The following is an 18,259-nucleotide window of genomic DNA, read 5'->3' as shown; positions in this document are numbered from 1 at the left end:
GTGCAGGTACTGGGCTGGGATTAGTCTTCATGGTTCCTGCCTCAGTGTTCTTTCTGGCACTCTGAATGTTCTCCAGATCTGATTGCATTGCTGGTGCCCCCCAATGTTCCATATGTTGCTTCTGCTATCCCCCTGGGTGTTCTCTGCAGGTGTGGGTCTTTTGGTGGTTTTTCTTTCTTGGTCTGGTATTCTTGCCTTTCCTTCACTGGTCCTCTCCCAGTAGACATCCTGTACCTGGTCACTGGTGAATCAGATGGCGCAGTTCCTTGTGGGATGAACTGCCTTCGCTGGTGTGATCATGATTCCCTCTCTTGCTTATGCAGGTATTTCTTGCCTGTTTCTGGCCTTGGTTAGGGGCTGTCTTTTCTTCCTCCCCTGGCATTTTTTGCCATCATCTTGTTGGCAGGCTCTTGGACTCTGACCTGAGTCTGGCTTGAGGTTTGGGGGTTCTCGTGTGTCACTTCCTGGAGGGAGGAGGGGATTGATTTGTTCTGCCTCCTTGTGTGTGAGTCTTAGTGTGCCCTTCCTTGGGTGTTTGGTTTTGAATGTGCACCCTTTACTTTGTCACTGCCTAGGTTTCTTGGTCTTGGCATCTGTTTCTTCGGTTTTCAAATGCTGGGCTGCTGGCCTTTGGTGTTTCCTGGTGGTATGTCTTAAACAAGAGTTTCCTTGTAGTTCTGTTGGTAGTGATTGTGGTTGTTGGCTTGTAGGACTGAAGTGTGTCTTTGGATTTCAGTTAGCACTTTTTCACTGTGAGTGAGGGGATGAGCTGCTGCTGTGTTCTGTGTTGCATGTTCTTGAAGTCCTTCTCTTTCTCTTCTCATTCCCATGACCCTGGGTCCTATGTCATTTGGGATGGTTTTAATGTCTTTCACTGTGAGTGAGGGGATGAGTTGCTGCTGTGCTCTGGGTTGATGCACTTTTTTTGCATGTTCTTGAAGTCCTTCTCTTTCTCTTCTCATTCCCATGACCCTGGGTCCTATGTCATTTGGGATGGTTTTAATGTCTAGCTGTCTGGCTGCCCCCAGTGCTCTCAACTGGTCTTGGGGTTTTGGGGTCCTGTGCTCTGCTGCTATCTCTGTTTGGGCAGGGTAGCAGGTCTTCCACTTGCCCTAGGATCATGACAACTGGTGCTTGATGTATGACTGTTTATGGTGGCCTCTTGTACTTGGCTGAAGTGCTTTGGCTTCCTGCCATGAGCCGTTCTTGAAGTTTCACCCCCATGTTGTGGAGATTGTCTCAGCTGGCTGTTCCTGTCATCTTGTCGTGTCCTGCTGTCACAGTCCCACTTTGGATAGTTTGTGGGGGTAGGTTCTGGTTATCTTATGTGGTCCTCTTGCACACCCCTGCATTGATCCTCTGCTCTGCTTCCTCTCCTAGGCTCAAGTGAGGGGGGAGGGGGCTGATGGGTGGTAGTCCTATCCTCTCCTTTTCTGTCCTCTCCTGGACGCTGCGTTGTTGTTTTGACTCCTGCTGGTCATCTTGTTAACATTCTTCTGGCCCTGTCCACTTGGCTTCTTTGGCTGATGTATTTGTCTGGTGCTCTCCACATGCCTGTGGTCTTCTGCTTTGTAATGGGGCAGAGGCTCAGATGTGGCTCTAGTAATGATACATTGTCATGTGTGGAGCATTTCCCTTTCACAGGCCTCTTGTGAGGTGTTTTACCCCCTGGGTCACCTGCTTCTTTTAGGCCTCCATTGTTGTTGATGGCTTCTGCTTGGTTGCTTTGTTGTAGGATCTTTCAGATTCATCTTCTGTTCTCATAAGGGTCTTTCATCTTGTGGCCTTCTTGTGCACTGTTTGTTGCTGAGATTGCTACTGGGCTCTCCCGCTACAAGGTGGTATTAATTTATATTGGTACTTGGGGTTCTCCTGGTAGCTTTCCTGCCATAGCAAGCATTGGTGGCTGTCTATTGATGAGGGGGTAATTTTAATTGGCCTCCTATTTGGCCTCTCCCTTGGCCTGGCTTGCCTCTGGTTTTGGTGTACTGCAGGAACCTCTCTTTATACCTCTGTCTGGTTTGGCATTGTGGTGTTTGGATTTTTGAAAATTTTCCCTTGCAGTCTTAATTTTTCCCAGAGTAGATTTAAGTTTTGTCTTATGAGGGCTCGTCCTTGCAGGTCTTTTTTGTGTCACTTCTGGGGCTGGTCTTTCGTGTCTAGTGGTATCTTTCTTTTGTCTGACACAGATATTGCAATGCTTTTTTTTGAGCCCCAAGTTTATGGCAGGTGTTGCTTAATATCTCTGTGATGTCACCTGTTGGGTTTGGCCTACCTTTCTAGGTCTGCTGTCTGCTGGTTCTGGTTCTGTTTTGGTCGGCTTTGGTGTATGAGCTGTTTCGCAGACCTGAGTCCCTGTCCTCCTTTGCCTTGGCTATCACTTCCTGTTTCCATGTTTGATTCTCCCACTTGTATTGGGACTTCCCTTTGGGCTGGGCTGGCCTGTAGCTTCATGTGGTGGGGCTCCCATCCTTTTTCTTTGCCTGTACTTCTACATTCACTCCTGCTTTCTGCTGAACATGGAGGTTCAGAGGCCCTTTGTCTTCCTGATCAGAGCCCTTACTTTTGGTCCACCCAACCCCCTTGATTCCTGTCATGCTATGACCCTTCTTTTAGGACGTTTAGTGTTCTGTGTGTTTCTAGCATGTCCTCAAGTAGTAGGGACTAGGATGAGAAAGAGTTGATGAATTAGTTTACAGGTTACTCTGCCCTTCCTTATTCCAGTACTTGTGCAACCTCAATCCCATGTGCTTAGTGATGACTGGATGAGTTGTGTGTGTGCTCCCCTTTATAATCTGTTGTGATGGGGAGGAACCTGCAAAGAAGGGCAGAGAAGTAGGTCTTGTTTTTTTTAGCTAGAACATGTTTGGCCTGGGGGAGGTGGACACACCCTATGCAGTAAGTACGTGGATGAAAAAGGATATTCAGAGTAGGGAAGATGACTGGTATGTAGCAGGTGCATTACCATTGATAACAAGACATCAGGAGACAGAGAATTGTGCAGGTGCTATGCAAGGGCTTGAGAAACCTCTCCTATTCTTTTTTGATCCTTACTGCTGAATGCCTTTCCATATTGCTTATCAATGTCTCACTGTTGATGGTTTTTATTTTAGAGTGGGTATGGCTGCAGTACTGATAGTAGAGAAAAGTTTGATTATTGGAGGGGTACTAATTTAGCATCCAATCAAGTTAGTTGAGGAACCAGACCTATATTCTTTATCTCCACTCTTTCGAAATAGATAACATTTAAAGAAGGCAATTCTGCAAAGTTCTGTTTTTGGGGGTCTTTTGAATTTCAAGTAGCCTATATCAACTCTTAGTTTTGAGATTGCAGTTGAGGGTATGATCACGCTGTGCATTTGATTGTGGGAGGGCTCAAGTTTTGCCCCAAACTTTCATTCTGGACAAAGGAGTGGAAGAGCATCCATTGCTATCTTAATGCACAGATTGCTATCCGAGGTGCATATTGATCCCAGCCATAATGTCTTTGACTAGTTTTAGCCATTTTAATCTCCACATTCACCACATTAAGAAGATATTTCAGAAAACAGATCCCAAAATAACACCTCCAAATGGAGATGAAAATGTTTTCTTGAATTTGATTCCAATGTAAGTGAATTTAGGAACAAAATAAGTATCATTTCAGGAAATAGTGAGCCTATGTCTGAGGGCACATTAGTGAATTTATTTAAGGTGATGCACTGGCAACTTGATGTTGGTGATAAAACACATATGATAAAAATTAATATACTGCTGTTCGAAGAACAAAATGCTAAAAACTAAAGCTGGATGTTTAGGGATGAAATGTGCAGCTCACAACAAGAAGAAGCCAACTGTTTGGCACAAATGGGCGGGCTAATTAGAAAATATTTACAGCTGATATTTGAGTGATACTTGATAATGTTTGGTTAACATATATTTTATGGCATCATTTGCCTATTGCTAGAGGCTGAGTGGCATTTCTTGCTGCCATTTGTTGTTCTTCTGTGACTGATGGAGGCATTTTATGACCTAAGTTGATCACTCTTCATGACCTTGTTATTGCTGTCTATACCTCTGCACCCCAAGATCTGAACGATTATTCTGTAACCTAAGGTTTATGTCTTCTCCCTAAACCTGTCCCATTTCGGTAGCTTTGTTGTCCTCAACCTGCATGGTCTGCCAAGCTCTTCTGTAGAGGGTCGCAGACTGTCAGAACGGTGTCACTTGTCATTTTCCCATCCTTCTTATTCCAAACAGATTCTTAGTTGAACTACATGGCTGATACGCTACTTAGAAGTGGCAGAATGAGAAAAAGGTGCTCGTAGAGCCGAAGGGTGGTGATTTATGGATCTTGGAAAATTATAGAAAAGCCATTGTTAATTGCATATGCAGGTTATTTAAACCTTTGGCTTGATATTTGTTTCTAAAATTGTGCTATAAAATTCCCCATTTCACCCAGGCAGATGGGGGCTTTTGATATTGGGGTCACTCATTGTATTTGCTCGCTTTGTGTAATTCGGAATCTTTACTGTACCCTATGAAAGTTCACTAACAGCGAGGGGCTCTCAGTGGGCATCTTTCTATGAGATTTTAGTGAAACTGTCAAGAGAAGGAAGAGAGGCAACAAGTAACTCTGAAAACTTTATATGGAGGAAGAGCAGTGGTTTTTCATCTCATCCACCCGGGAATTGTCCTTCTTGCTTTGCGCAAGATGTCAGTGACATGATCTAGAGACGTTTTAAGGCATGGGCAAAGTGGGCTCTGGCCTAGGGCCCAGCCTTTCAGGGGGCCAATGATAGATCCAGCTCAATTCTGCAGGGAGTCTTGCCTGATGACCATGCATAATTCTTACACAGATTGTTTTAAATGCCCTTTTCATTATTTTAATGTGGGTGATGGATGAGAGTCTATTACAAACATTTTGCAGAGAAATGTGTGTTTATGTTTCAACCAACATCCATAAAAAGATACTTTGAGATCAAAACAGGACCTCACATATGAGAAATGGGAGGATATCACAGAGATTATTTGCAGTCATTTTAGTGAGCTGCTGCTGTGTTACAATATTGAGAACACGTGTCACACTCCCTGTTTACTAGATGTAAGCACATTTATATTTTGCACAAGTGTACCTTAGCACTGTTGGTGATTTGACCAATGAGCGCATGTGGACTTTATATGCTAGGAGCTAGAAAAGGATTTTCACTCCAGGAGAGAAGTGCAGGACAGATAGATAGCATGTTATCTCACCTGAATTCTACAGCGTGGGATCTCCCTACCCAGAGACAGAGTTTTCGTTTTCACGTGGTTGCAGTAATCCAGAATGTGCCCCCCATATTCATCAGCTTCATATCCGGCAGCAGCACACCCAGCTGCAGTTAGCTTTACTTGTAATGCTACGTTCCTGACCTGTATAGTGCACATTATCTCTTTGGCATGGCCTTGCAGCGCTACGGTTTCACTGATTGTGGTAAAAAAAGGCCTGTGTCTCTCATTTAGCTGCCTTTGCGGATATTGCATAATCTTAGAGTGGAAGGCAGTACCTGTGAACAAGGGATCACATGTGGCAGGGTCATGTGAGCCGGAAGTAGGCCTGCTGAGGGAACAGCAGCACCCCACTCTCAAAGTACTTGGGATCTGAGATTACTTGATTGGTTTCTGCACAGGGACATCTTAAGGATTTTGGGTCTCTGGGCCAAACGTATTTTTGGGGCCCCTGTTTGCAACAGCTTTGAATTTATAAATCATTTTCAGCTCTTTCATGCCCCTTTGACCAGTTTCAATATTGTAACACAGCAGCACCTCACTAATATCACCACAAATAATCACCCGATACCCTCCCATTTCTCCTATGCTAGGACCTATTGTGATCTAAAGGAAACTTTTTTTATGGCTGTTGCATGCTGAAAGTCTGGGGCCCTGGGCCAGAGCCCACTTTGCCCATGCCTTAAACGGCTCTGCTAAATTCTGCACATCCACAAAGCTCTCTCCAGCACAGGGCAGGACTGTAAACAGTCTAAAGTACTCCGATGACCTTCACGGCTGCCTGAACACTCTGAAAAAGGTGAACTACTTCTGTGTTTTTGGGAGGTTTAATTAGAACAGGTTTATGGCCCATTGAGCTGGTACTCACCTGGCTGTGGGTGAGTACTCTTAAACGAGACTCTGCCCGGCGTTCACTTTTGTTGTGATGTAGCCGCCGATCCGCAGGCAACGGGGCATTCAGGCTGAACTAGGACCCAAAGCTCTGCGAGGAGATCTGTTGAAAGAACGATCGTTATTAACAATACCTTACTACCCATAAACACGTTTTAAAAACATGCATATACAGCCATCATTTGTCAATTGCGTTACTTCACCTATTTACATAATACTTGTAAAGACAATCCAATAGCAGTCGACACACCTATAGTGAACCAGTGACTAAAAACACATTTAAAAGCTTCAATATCCATACTAAGCCCATATATTTCTCACAATTTGATATAATGAAATGCTTTCATTCTGAGGTCAATTGTGGGCACGTCATAAAAACATAAAGCAATACATTTGATTACTCAAATGTGTTTTTTGATTACTTAAAAATCTAAAGCAGCTAGAACACAGTTTGTCAGTTTCTTCATCACGGAATGCTTAGTTCGGAAATTAAGCAACCTGATGGCATCATAAGTACACAACGTCACAGTTGGGGATTAGATACGTCAGGGCAAATAGAAGAACATGTACATATCCGTTTTATACTTGAACAAACTGCGCAAAGTATGCTCTGTAGAACTATATTGTGCATCACAATTAAAATAACTAATCACTGAAATCATCTAACACATGGAACTCTCATCCTCAGTAAATGAACCGCTTGCAGCAGCTTCAGTAGAGAGACATTTCACATTGTGTTTGTAGTTCACTAAGCAACCGATGTTTAGTTCTGCCCCTGGTGCTTCCGCTCAGCAACAGTTCCCTCAAGACCATACCTGCAAGTGATTGATTGTTTTCAGTAATTAAATTACATAAGACTACCTCCCAAATATTCTAGTGCAAAACTCATATTTCGTTGACCTAATTTCAATCCATTTGCTTTTGCTCGGGTAGATTTAGGAAGTCCCAGTATTGTTTTCAAACGTCTTCATTCGAAGGTTTTAAAACTTTCTGGGTGAGAAATTAAATTTTAAACAAAGGGATTAGCTCTTATAGCTCAGTCGGTTATCTGCAGGTCATGGGTTTTTAGGTAGAGTAATAGAATAGCAGTAAATTGAATTAATAGCTATGAACAGCAACACTTTTATATGTTAACATTTGTGTGGTTCGGTATTTACTTTGTAATGAAATAAATTCCAGGGCCCTTGTCAGGAGACCACTGCATTTTGCACCACCACCCACTGTCAGTATCAGCTCTACCAAGGACAATGCAGACTTTTGATATACTAAGAACGACTAATACCTTCTGTCGAAGCTATTCTTTTATGCTTTGGGTGGCATGTATTAGTGAGTTTTAATGTATATATAATAATTAAACAACTGTTTTGTTTTCATTACAAATTTAGACAAACAGTGACACCATCTGGCTGGCTGTCATAAGTGCCAGTGTTGACAATTAAGTGCTGGTATCGAGCACTGGAAACCACTGGCTCAAATTAAACGCTGGCATAGTTAAATGTCACTTTAGCAGTAAACAGTGCACTACACCCTGGATACTCTGTGGTAGAACCAGCATCTCTCCCAACTGAAACAAGAAGGTGAACACTGTTGGTGCAAAATGCTGTCTGAGCTGGTTGTGCGGATGCCTTCTGCTTGAGGACTGTTTTGCAAGGCTAGGCCCTCATTCCCTCTGCCTCTAGTGCCTTAGATTTTCTGTATGGGCAGAGGGAGATCTTCCAACCTGACCAGTTAATGGAGCTGCGTTAGGCAATGCCACAACCATGAAGTAAGAGCTGTGAGGATATGATGAGAGCAGTGAACTAAGATAGGAAGAGCCACTCTCAGTCAAGGAAGCAGAGTGTAGTGTGGATTGATTGGTGGGTGCTGCTGGCAGGGAACAGGAGTGGGAGCGGAACAGAGTGGAGCAGCAGCCAAACTAGTGAAAGCAGTATCCATCAAGGGCCATGATAACTCAGCCAGTGCACAGAGATAGAAGAAGGACCACCTAGAGACCAGGGCAGGAGAGCAGCTGACTGACAAAGAAGTCAACACTTTAGAACCTGGATCATCTGTTTGGATTGAGTGCAAACAGTAAGATGCTCCGCAATATAGGGCCAGACACCACAAATAAGCAAACAACTAGTTACCTCCACTGACTCAGTGGACCTACCTCAGACCACATTGTGTGAGAAAAAGGGTGAATTTAGAGGACAAAGAGCAAGAGAAAAGTGCAGGACAGACTTTTATCATCCTCAAGGAAATATGTGCAAGTCTAAGCCAAGAAAAGCTTCCCTAATACACAAGTCTTCACTGCCAAGTGATCCTGTCAGTTTATTATTAAAATACCCATTTGCGATCTAGAGGCTAAATCTGGCAGTCATAAGAAAAGACTATGATATTGGAGTACAGCACATGCAGCATCCAGGGCACAGTGGATGGAGTAGTCTCATAACCAAAATGATTTATCAGCTCGAAGAGGTTTTGACAAGAGGTAACAATTGGCTGTGAAAGAGAACAAGACCCTTACACTAAGGACAGAGATCTTAGAACTCGCCGTAACGCAAAAACAATAAAGGATGCTAGGGCCCACAGGGACCCGATCAGTGCCCCTTTTTTATAGTCATTTGGGTGATGTAAGTGCTGGACCTAGACAGAAAAAATAATCAAATTACATAGATAAATGCCAGGATCAAAAAGGGTGTTTCTCCAAAGACCAGAAGAAATACTGCTTGACTGATATTGACCCCTGAGTTATGTTAAGGTGGGTTTATTGTAATTTGTGAAACTACATCACTCATGTGGAAGGACAACCATTATCAGGAATCCTGAGTAGATAGGGATTCCGTTGAACACTGTAAAACAGATAAAATGTGAGCAAGGATAATTCTGACTGAGGTCTTGTGATGTAGGCTGTGTTTCTTCATGAACTCTTCCTCTCTTAATAGTCTTGGTACACCTTTACTATCAGTTTTTTGTGATAGAGAAAGTTTGATTTGATGAAAATTGTTACTTGACATGCCTACTATGTCAACTCTCTCTATGCCGAAATCTCCAAAGAACTCCGACACAAAACTCCAGACCTTCCAGATCATGATGCAGGGCTCATACTCAACCTCCCACGCCACACTCACATAACACCATACCTCAGGAAGCTTCACTGGCTCCCCATTCACTAGCGCAGACAATTCAAACTCATCACACACCCATACAAAGCCCTACTCAACACAGGATCAGAAAACTTGAACAGCGGCATACACATTCACCAACCCCCAAGACACCTGCGATCTGCCTCCCTCTCACTAGCACACACTCCCCTCACCTGCAAAAGCAACACTGGAGGTGACACATTCTACTACATTGCACCCAAGAGATGGCATGACTCCTTCAACACATCAGAGCCTTCTCCTCACTTCTTGAGTTCCGCAAGAAGCCGAAGACCTGGCTCTTTGTGTAAGTACCTTGGAGGGAGACCACGCACCAGATGCCTGCCCCAAGCGCCTGAACACTCTCTTGGCTGATTACAAATCAACATGCATACCATACGATTTAGCTACAGTGTACATTTAAATGTGCTTTCACTATTGACACTATTGAGGTACTTGGGTTTTTGCCTCCAGGAAACTTTTCATGTGGGCTTCTGTAGTCCCTCCATGTTGTGCCACATTTGCTACTCCAACTGAGTTCATCTAAATGATGGTCTTTGACTATATATTACTGAGTTGTAGGCTTTGTAGACTGGTTTGTTAGTATAAGCTAAACAATAACAAAAACAAAGCAAGCAACAAAAAATGCTGACTAAAATGGCCACATTTTCTCTGCAAAAAATGTCAAGGGAATTATTCATAATGTATAAGTGTCTGTCTATGATTAACAGCAAGGAGGTCTTGATAGTGTCACCTACTCAATCACTGTGACTCATTAGCTGACATCTGCCCCTATAAAATCCTGGATGTTCGTACTAAAAGTCTTATTGACTTGTGCATGTATCCGGGTCCCTTGCACCTTCCACTGTGTCAGATCAAGAGCCAGTTCTTTTAGTTCTCACTGTTGCCAGATACTGTGAGTCACTACAAAAAGACCACCAGTCTATCAAAAATAAATGGCCAGCAACATTAGTGAAGAAAAACAGTGGTCAGTGGCAGAGAACAGAAGTATTGTTAATGCCTCCTGTAGAGAAATTATGATAAACTGGATCTCAAGCAATTCTTAGTCCTCCCATTCAATGAAGAAACTTGACCATCAGATATTTGTATTCTATATCTAAATCGACTTTGCTAGCCAAACTCCTGGAGGCAGAGGTAGTTGACCAACCTCAGAGTTAAATTAAGCCTTATTATCTGCTGTCAAATGTTCAGTCAGGATTCCATCCTCTGAGAGAAATGGTAACTGGTTTGGCAGGCTGCAGTCATCATGTTGGACCTTTCAGCGGCCTTTGATACCAAGGATCTTGAGATGCTCTTAGATCGCTTTACCAGTTGGTTCAACATCTCAGGAGAATGTGGGACTGAACCAAATCTAATCTATGAGATACATGTTAACAGACTAACGTAGACCACTAGGAATCAGAGCCCACAGTAGTGGAATAGAAAGTTCCACAGGGGTCTGACCTGTCACCTCTCCTTTTCCATTATCACATTACTAGTAGCTCACGTAATCAAGGATAGAAGGCCCCACTGTCAGTTGTGGCGATGACACCCAATTTCTAAATGATGATGTAGATGTGGTCCCTCTTGGCAATCAAAGGCTTGATAAAAACAAAACAGTGTTACTTAATAGTGATGTAATGGAGGTGGTACTGTTGGTTAAAAAGATTGCTGTCTCTTTAACCTGGCGGTCACAACTTGAACAATCTCCACTTCCACATGGTGCAGTAGGCAGTCGGGGAGTTACCTTCGATTCCCAACTATTCAGCATCTGATTTAAACTCCTAATTTCGACCTGTGCACCCTATGTGAAACCATTCCACCGTTTTGAAAATTGTTCACTAGAACCTGTTAATTCTTGCGGCCGCCATGCCTAGATTAAAACTCCTTATATTTTCATGCACAGCTGCATTGACCTGCCGAAAACCTAATTAACAAAATAAAAATTGGTGCAAAAGAAACAAATTTTCCTCATTTCAGGCTATAAGCGCACATTAGCATATGTCTGCCACGTCCACGCGTGTAGTCTGACTGACCACATAGCATCAAATTTAGCACAGAGTTCCCTTCTTGGTTTGGAGCACCATCCAAGTGAAAGCATATCTGATCCTGCATTCTCGTACTGACCCGAAGCTGTCAAATGGCATCTGGTTATATTTTGGACTAGGACATTGGAAGCGACTGGCGGGGTCAAATTGTGAAACGCCCCCACCCATAAAAAGATATGACTAGAGCCCAAGCTAACCGCCTTTAAAGGGGTGGTTGAAATTGTAAAATATTAGCAACGCCCTTTGTCACTGTTGTGAACTTTAAATAAGGCCCTCTGTCACAATTGTAAACTCTAAAAAATAAGGCCCATGTAACAGTTGTAAACTCAAAATAAGGCCCTTTGTCACAATTGTAAACTCTAAATAAAGCACCCTATCACAATTGTCAACTCTAAATAAGGCCCTCTGTCACAAGTATACATTCTAAATAAGGTCCTCTGTCACAATTGTAAACTCTAAATAAAGCCCTCTGTCACAAGTATACATTCTAAATAAGGTCCTCTGTCACAATTGTAAACTGTAAATAAAGCCCTCTGTCACATTTGTGAACTCTAAATAAGGCCCTCTGTCACAAGTATAAACTCTAAGTCCCACTTGTCACAACTGAGCCACATCCAATACTGCTGACACGAGAGCTATGTAAAAACAAGTTATTATTATTATGAGTATGTTTAAGCTCAGTGTCATTATAAAACAACTATTCTGACCAAAAGCCACGTGTTTTGCCAATGTTTTCGAACGGAATAAAATGACTAGAGATGCAGATGAATGTTTACTCAGTTACAAAGGGAACACGTTTTGTAAACTGCACTTTAGCAACACTCGATACATGTTTTCAAGAAGTGTGGCGTGTTTATTTTGGCTGCACCAACAAGGTTTAAAAATAGAAATATTATATTTGAAACTCCACCCTGGCGGTTAAACTAAAGGTTACTTTGCAAACTCAGATTTTTCACTTGCCTTGCCTAAAACCTGATGTTTGTATTTTTATTTTCTGGAGAAGGTGGCACGGTCATCGTAGTGTGCACGAGCAATTTAGAAAAAAGTTGCTGACCCTTTTTGAATTGCCGCTTGACACAAACTTACATCCTGACATGGATCGAGCTGGTTGTCGGAGACATTCTGAAACAGAACACTGGTTTTGGTGCTAGCCTTACTTATGTGGTCAAAGGCTAGGGGTTTACCAGGCATGACTTGACATTTAATTACCACAGGGTAGGTCCCTTTTAAGTAAATTGGGTTCCTAGGGCCACCCTACTGGTCTTCCTGTGAGCGGAAGAAAAGACTACTCAGCATCCACTCTATTGCCTCTGCTCTGGGAGCACTTTTCATACCTTTTACACACCTCATTCAGGCCACTAAGAGGCTGGGCAGTGGCTGGAAAGTTCATGCAAATGACCCTCCAGCAGCTTCGGGCAGGGTAAAGGTAACTTTTTAAAAAGTTATATTTCACTTATATTTAATAGAAATCTGACTTTGCTATTTGTTTGGAAATTAATTAAATATAAAAATAAGTCTCTGAAGTCTCTAGCTAGTACAGGTCAACAGTTATAGGTTAAGGTGTGTAATCTGGATTTTGACTCTTCCTATGTGCCACTTACAGCTTTACCAGTGGCAATGTCGTTTGGGGCTTAGTCACTCGGGGTGGGGGAATACTATTTCTAATGTTACACTTAAAAAAGGCAACAAGATATGCATAGGGATGACTATGTAATATTTAAAATCAGGTTTTTCTACCCCTCAAAAGGTTTATTGTGACAGGTCTGTGCAGCTGGGCTCAAGGTGCAGTCCACAAGTGACATTTAACTTACATGCACTGGGTACATTTTCTCCACATATACAAGGGAAATAAAATACAAAGTTAAAAAGGTCAATTAGAGATAAGTCAATTTAATCATATTTTAAAAGATGAGCACCAACAGTTCACTTCTATTTAGCAGGGATAATGTGCACAGAGTTCTAAGTGTAGCACAAATAGGGTCCAGAGAAAGGTGACAAATCTAGGGTGGCCACACAGAAAGCATTTCATACACATTGGTTTATGGAGTACTGTGGTCTGCAAAGCCCCCTGACCTTTTCCAAAGTAGGTCTAATGAATTAGTTCTATAGCTACAGAAGGGGCCAATGGAGTTCTTGTATACATGGTTTCACATTGTCCTTTCACATGAGTTCAAGCACAATCACAGTCTCGCCATCTGGTTTAATCATCTTTGCAGGCACTGGTGAAAGTTTGTGGAGTTTAGTGCAGTGTCAAGTCTTTGGGAGAAAAATGCTAATTTCTTTCCAGATTAAACATATTGCATATCAGGTTTGTGCAAGTTTAAAACTTGAAAACAATAGAGGAAAATACTTGCTCAGTAAAGAGAACGCATTATATGAAAGCGGATTCTGAAGATGCAGTGTGTGGCTTTGCAAATGGGCGATGGAAATGTGTTTTTTAATTATTCTTAATTTTTTTCTATTTCTTCAAATCATATCTAACAAATTAATAAAAGCTCACTATATAAAAAAATGTTTTTCTACTTTTTACACTGGAATTCACATTTCTGTCAATCCTAGTATATGTGTGTGAAGTGTACTTTTTCTGTTGGTTTATCATCTCTGTTCCTTAGTATTGATTACTGAAAAATGCCAACTATTACATTTTCCTATTAAACTCTATGCATCTGCATGTAGAATTTATGCCAGGCAGTTTTTAGGGTCTTGTTGCGCAAGTGCATGCGCTAGCGCATTCATCTCGCTTGCAAGACTCTGTTGTGTATAGTAAAGGGCTTGAAGCGCCCCCCCGTCACTGACCATTTGTTGACTTGCGTGGCAGTTTTCTTTACAGCCTCATAATTCATCAAGGTAGCCTGGCATCATTCCCATTCCTCTGTTGATTGATTCAACTTAATTAGTGCCCATCCACTGCTCCTGACGTGATCTAGGTACTATTTTGTTCTGTTTAACTTATAGCGCCCTGCAAACAGAAGGCTTGTTTGACTGTCAACAACTTGCCCAGCAGGACAAAGAAAATTGCAAAGTTTTAATTTTTAAAGCTAAGTTTCTTTTATTTTGTCAAGTCGTCTCTTCTTACTTTACACTCATGCTTTCTTTTGTTTTGTTTTTGCTTGTGGGCGCTCTTCTCAAAAAATTACAATTAACTTGTTTGAAATATTGCAACTTGACATTTGACATCTCTTTATTATGTGTAATTTCTGAAAAGATGCTTGAACACATCCACCCCACTCCAATCCGTCCCACTACAATCCACCCCACTTTTCCCCACACCAGTCCACCCCACTCAAATCCAAACCATTCACCTCAGTCCAATCCACTCCAATTCACCCCACTCCAGACCTCCCAACCCACCCAAGTCTAATCTGCCCTACTCAATTAACCTCACTTGAATCAAAAACAATCTGCCCCACTCCAATCCACAGCAATCTGCCCCACTCCAATAAAAAAACAATATTTACCCTACTGCAATCTGCCCCACTCCAATCCAAAACAATCTGCCTGCTTTAGTTCAAAACAATCGGCCCTAGTTCAAAACAATCTGCCCCATTACAATCTGCTGCAATTCAGTCCAGAACAACCTGCCCCACTCCAGTCTGCCCCACTGTAATCCAAAACAATCTACCCCACTCTAATCCAAAACAATCTGCCCCACGCCTGTTTACCCCACTCCAATCCAAATAAATCTGCCCCACTCCAGTCAAAAAAATCTGCCCCACTCCAATCTGCCCCACTTCAATCCAGAACTACCTGCCACACTCCAATCCATTTCAGTCTGCCCCACTCTAATCTGCACTACTGTAATCTGCCCCGCTTTAATCCAAAACAAACTGCCACACTCCAATCGGCCCCACTCCAATCCCAAACAACACACTCAATCTAAAACAATCTGCCCCACTCCAATCAATCCACCTCACCTCACCCCAATCAAACTCACTCCATCCCAATCCACCCCACTCCAGTCCACCACAATCCACCCCACTTCAATCCAGTCCACCCCACACCAATCCAATCCGCCCCAATCCAGCCCAGTCGTATCTACCCCACTCCAATAACCTCACCTCACCCCAATCCAGTCCACCGTAGCCCACCCTAACCCACCCCACCCCACTCCAGTCCAATCCAGCCTACTCTAGTCCAATCCAACCCATTCCAGTCCAATCAACACCACTTTAATCCAACCCACCCTACTCCAGTCCAACCTACCCCACTCCAATCCAGTCCACCCCAAACCAATCAAGTCCACTGCTACCCAATCCACCTCACTCCAATTCAATCCACCCAACTTCAATACAATTCACCCCACTCCAGTCCAATCCAGCTCGTTAATCCACCCTACTCCAGTCCAGTCCACCCCACTACAAACCACCTTAATCTACCCCAATTCAATCCAATACACCCTACTCTAATCAATCCACACCACACCAATCCAAGCCACTCCACACCAACCAATCCCCCACTCAAATCCAACCCACTCCAATCCAAGCCACCCCACTGGCGTCCAATCCATCACAGTCCACTCCACTCCAATCCACCAATCCCTCCAATCCACCCCAACCTATTCCAGTCCACCTCACCCCAATCCAATTCATCCCCCCAATCAACTCCACCCCATCCAATTCACCGTAATCCAATCCACCACACTCAATCCAATCCACCCCTCCCTGCCCTAACCCACCCCACTCAATCCAATTCACACCACTCAGTCCAATTAACCTCACTCCAATCCACTCCATTCTACCCTGTCCCAATCCGATCCACCACAGTTCAGTCCACCCGCACCACACCACTCCAGTCCAATTTATCCCAATGCAGCCCACCACACCACAATCTAATCCAACCCACCACATTTCAGTCCACCCCACGCCAATCCAATCCACTCTAGCCCATTTCTCCCCACCCCACTCCAGTTCACCCACTCACTCCAATCCACCACACTCTACTCCAGTCCACTCACTCTATCCCAATCCTATCGAATCCACCCCCTCCCAGTTCAGTCCACGCCACTCTAATCCATGCAGGCTCCCTCAATCCAATCCAGTCCAGTCCACCCCACCCCAGTCCAATCTAACACACCCCACCTACTCCACCCCACTCCAATCCAATCTAACACACCCCACCTACTCCACCCCACTCCAATCCAATCCAACCCTGCCCTATCACTCCAATCCAAACCACCCACCCCAATCCAATCTATTCCACCCACTTGAATAATCCTCAGTCTCATCCACCTGACCCCATTTCAGTCTACCCCACTCCAGTCCATCGACCCCATCCCACCCCAATCCACCCCACTCCCCTCAATCCACCTCACTCTACCCCAGTCTAATCCATTCTACTCCAGTCCACCCCACTACCTCAATCAACTCCAACTCACTCCACCCTATTCCACCCCACTCCACTCTACAACAATGTCTGCCACTGAACCACTGAACTCTACTCCCCTCTACTCAATTCTACAGCACTCTACTCTCCCACTTCACTCTGACACTCCACGCCACTAACTTTTAGCCATGGTGAAAAGCAGCCACACTGATGTACAACATGGCATAACACATTGCCACAGCCAATAGCTTTTCTATAGGTGAGACCTATTGGCTTTGCAAATGCTTGTTTCTTGTGCAGTGGTTATAAACATTGGCATTTAACCATAACCAGAGCACAATAGGCTACATCCAATGCAGAAGGTTTGGACATGACCCACGCTTGCAATACAAGAATTTTGGACATGAGCCAAGTTTTGTCTTCTGTAAAGTGATTCTAGAATGGAGCAGTGACAGAATAAACAATAATTTTTTTTATGTTTTATGCACTCCTATGGGATTAATATGAAATTTTAACTTTAACTGCAGTAGTACATCGGTAAATATGTCAAGGTGCATTTATTAAAAAACCTCTTGGGGTAGTGAAGACGTAGTTATGGTTTAGGTTCATTTTCCATTTCATTCTATTCCATTTTTGTTGTGCTGCCAATCTTGGAGCTATTTGACAAATCTGCACAGACCTTTTCAATCAAATATTGAAACTGAATAATTTTCAGCATGTCATGTTTCATGCAGGGTTGACCAGAGGGGTGAAATTAAAGGGTTAGGGGACTAAAAAAGTGCTTCCTATTTTAACTCTGAGAGGGAATATTGCTCTCCGCTGCAGAAGAAAACACTGAATGAAATTACCCTAAATGTAGCATGAAACTACAGCTTTACTCACCCTTTGCTTAGTTTGGTGTAAATCTGTTTCGTAGGGGGCAGGGTGAGCCCACCCTGACCCTCCATGGCAGGGTTGGCCTACTCTGACATGGGCGGGGGTTTTTGAGGGGGTAGGAGAGGGATTGGCAGATCCGGCTGCTCATGCAGGTTGAAAGTTTTACGTAGAATATCATCAAAAACTCCAGTAATTACAAAAAAATAGGTGAAGTGAAGTTGTGATTCGCTTTGGTTATAGCACCTTAATATAAGAAAATCTCTGAAATTCACTTAAAAACGTAAGATAAAGTGCACTTGTTGATACAACTCAAAACAGCAAACTTCTGGAATTTTGCCAGTTATGGTTAGCGCCGTAACCTATAACTTGCACAACAGCCATGCAAACCATAATTTGCACACTAAGCGAAATGTTTTTGATTTTACTAATTTTGTACCAATAAAATAACAACACTCTCAAACTAAAGAATAATACTATATTCATAGTTTTCTCTTTGTTAATGTGAATGAATATAACTTTATTATAGTATGGTATAAATGCGAATCTAGTATGGATCTTGATGATGATATCCAATGAGACTGGCTCTAGTGTGAAAGATGTAAGATAATCCTTAGTCACACTTGATGCATTGTGTCACAGGGCTCTCGTTCTTTGCTGGTTTTTCATTCGTTGAGCAGTGTTTCCCAACCTGTGGGCCGGGGAACCCTGAGGGTTCGCTACTGCTCAGAAAGTTAAATAATATTAACAGATTAG

At 43.0% G+C, this 18,259-nt stretch overlaps 1 protein-coding gene across 1 annotated transcript in view; it reads left to right on the top strand.

The window, feature by feature from the left end:
• The window catches only part of TGFBR3 (transforming growth factor beta receptor 3), a 399,166-nt gene that overhangs the window by 28,503 nt on the left and 352,404 nt on the right, over nucleotides 1–18,259 (top strand). The window lies entirely within an intron of this gene.

The sequence above is a fragment of the Pleurodeles waltl genome, chromosome 4_2 (genome assembly GCF_031143425.1).
Source record: "Pleurodeles waltl isolate 20211129_DDA chromosome 4_2, aPleWal1.hap1.20221129, whole genome shotgun sequence".
Lineage (NCBI taxonomy): Eukaryota > Metazoa > Chordata > Amphibia > Caudata > Salamandridae > Pleurodeles > Pleurodeles waltl.
The sequence above is the reverse complement of the archived record's forward strand: the minus strand, read 5'-3'. Positions and strand labels throughout refer to the sequence as shown.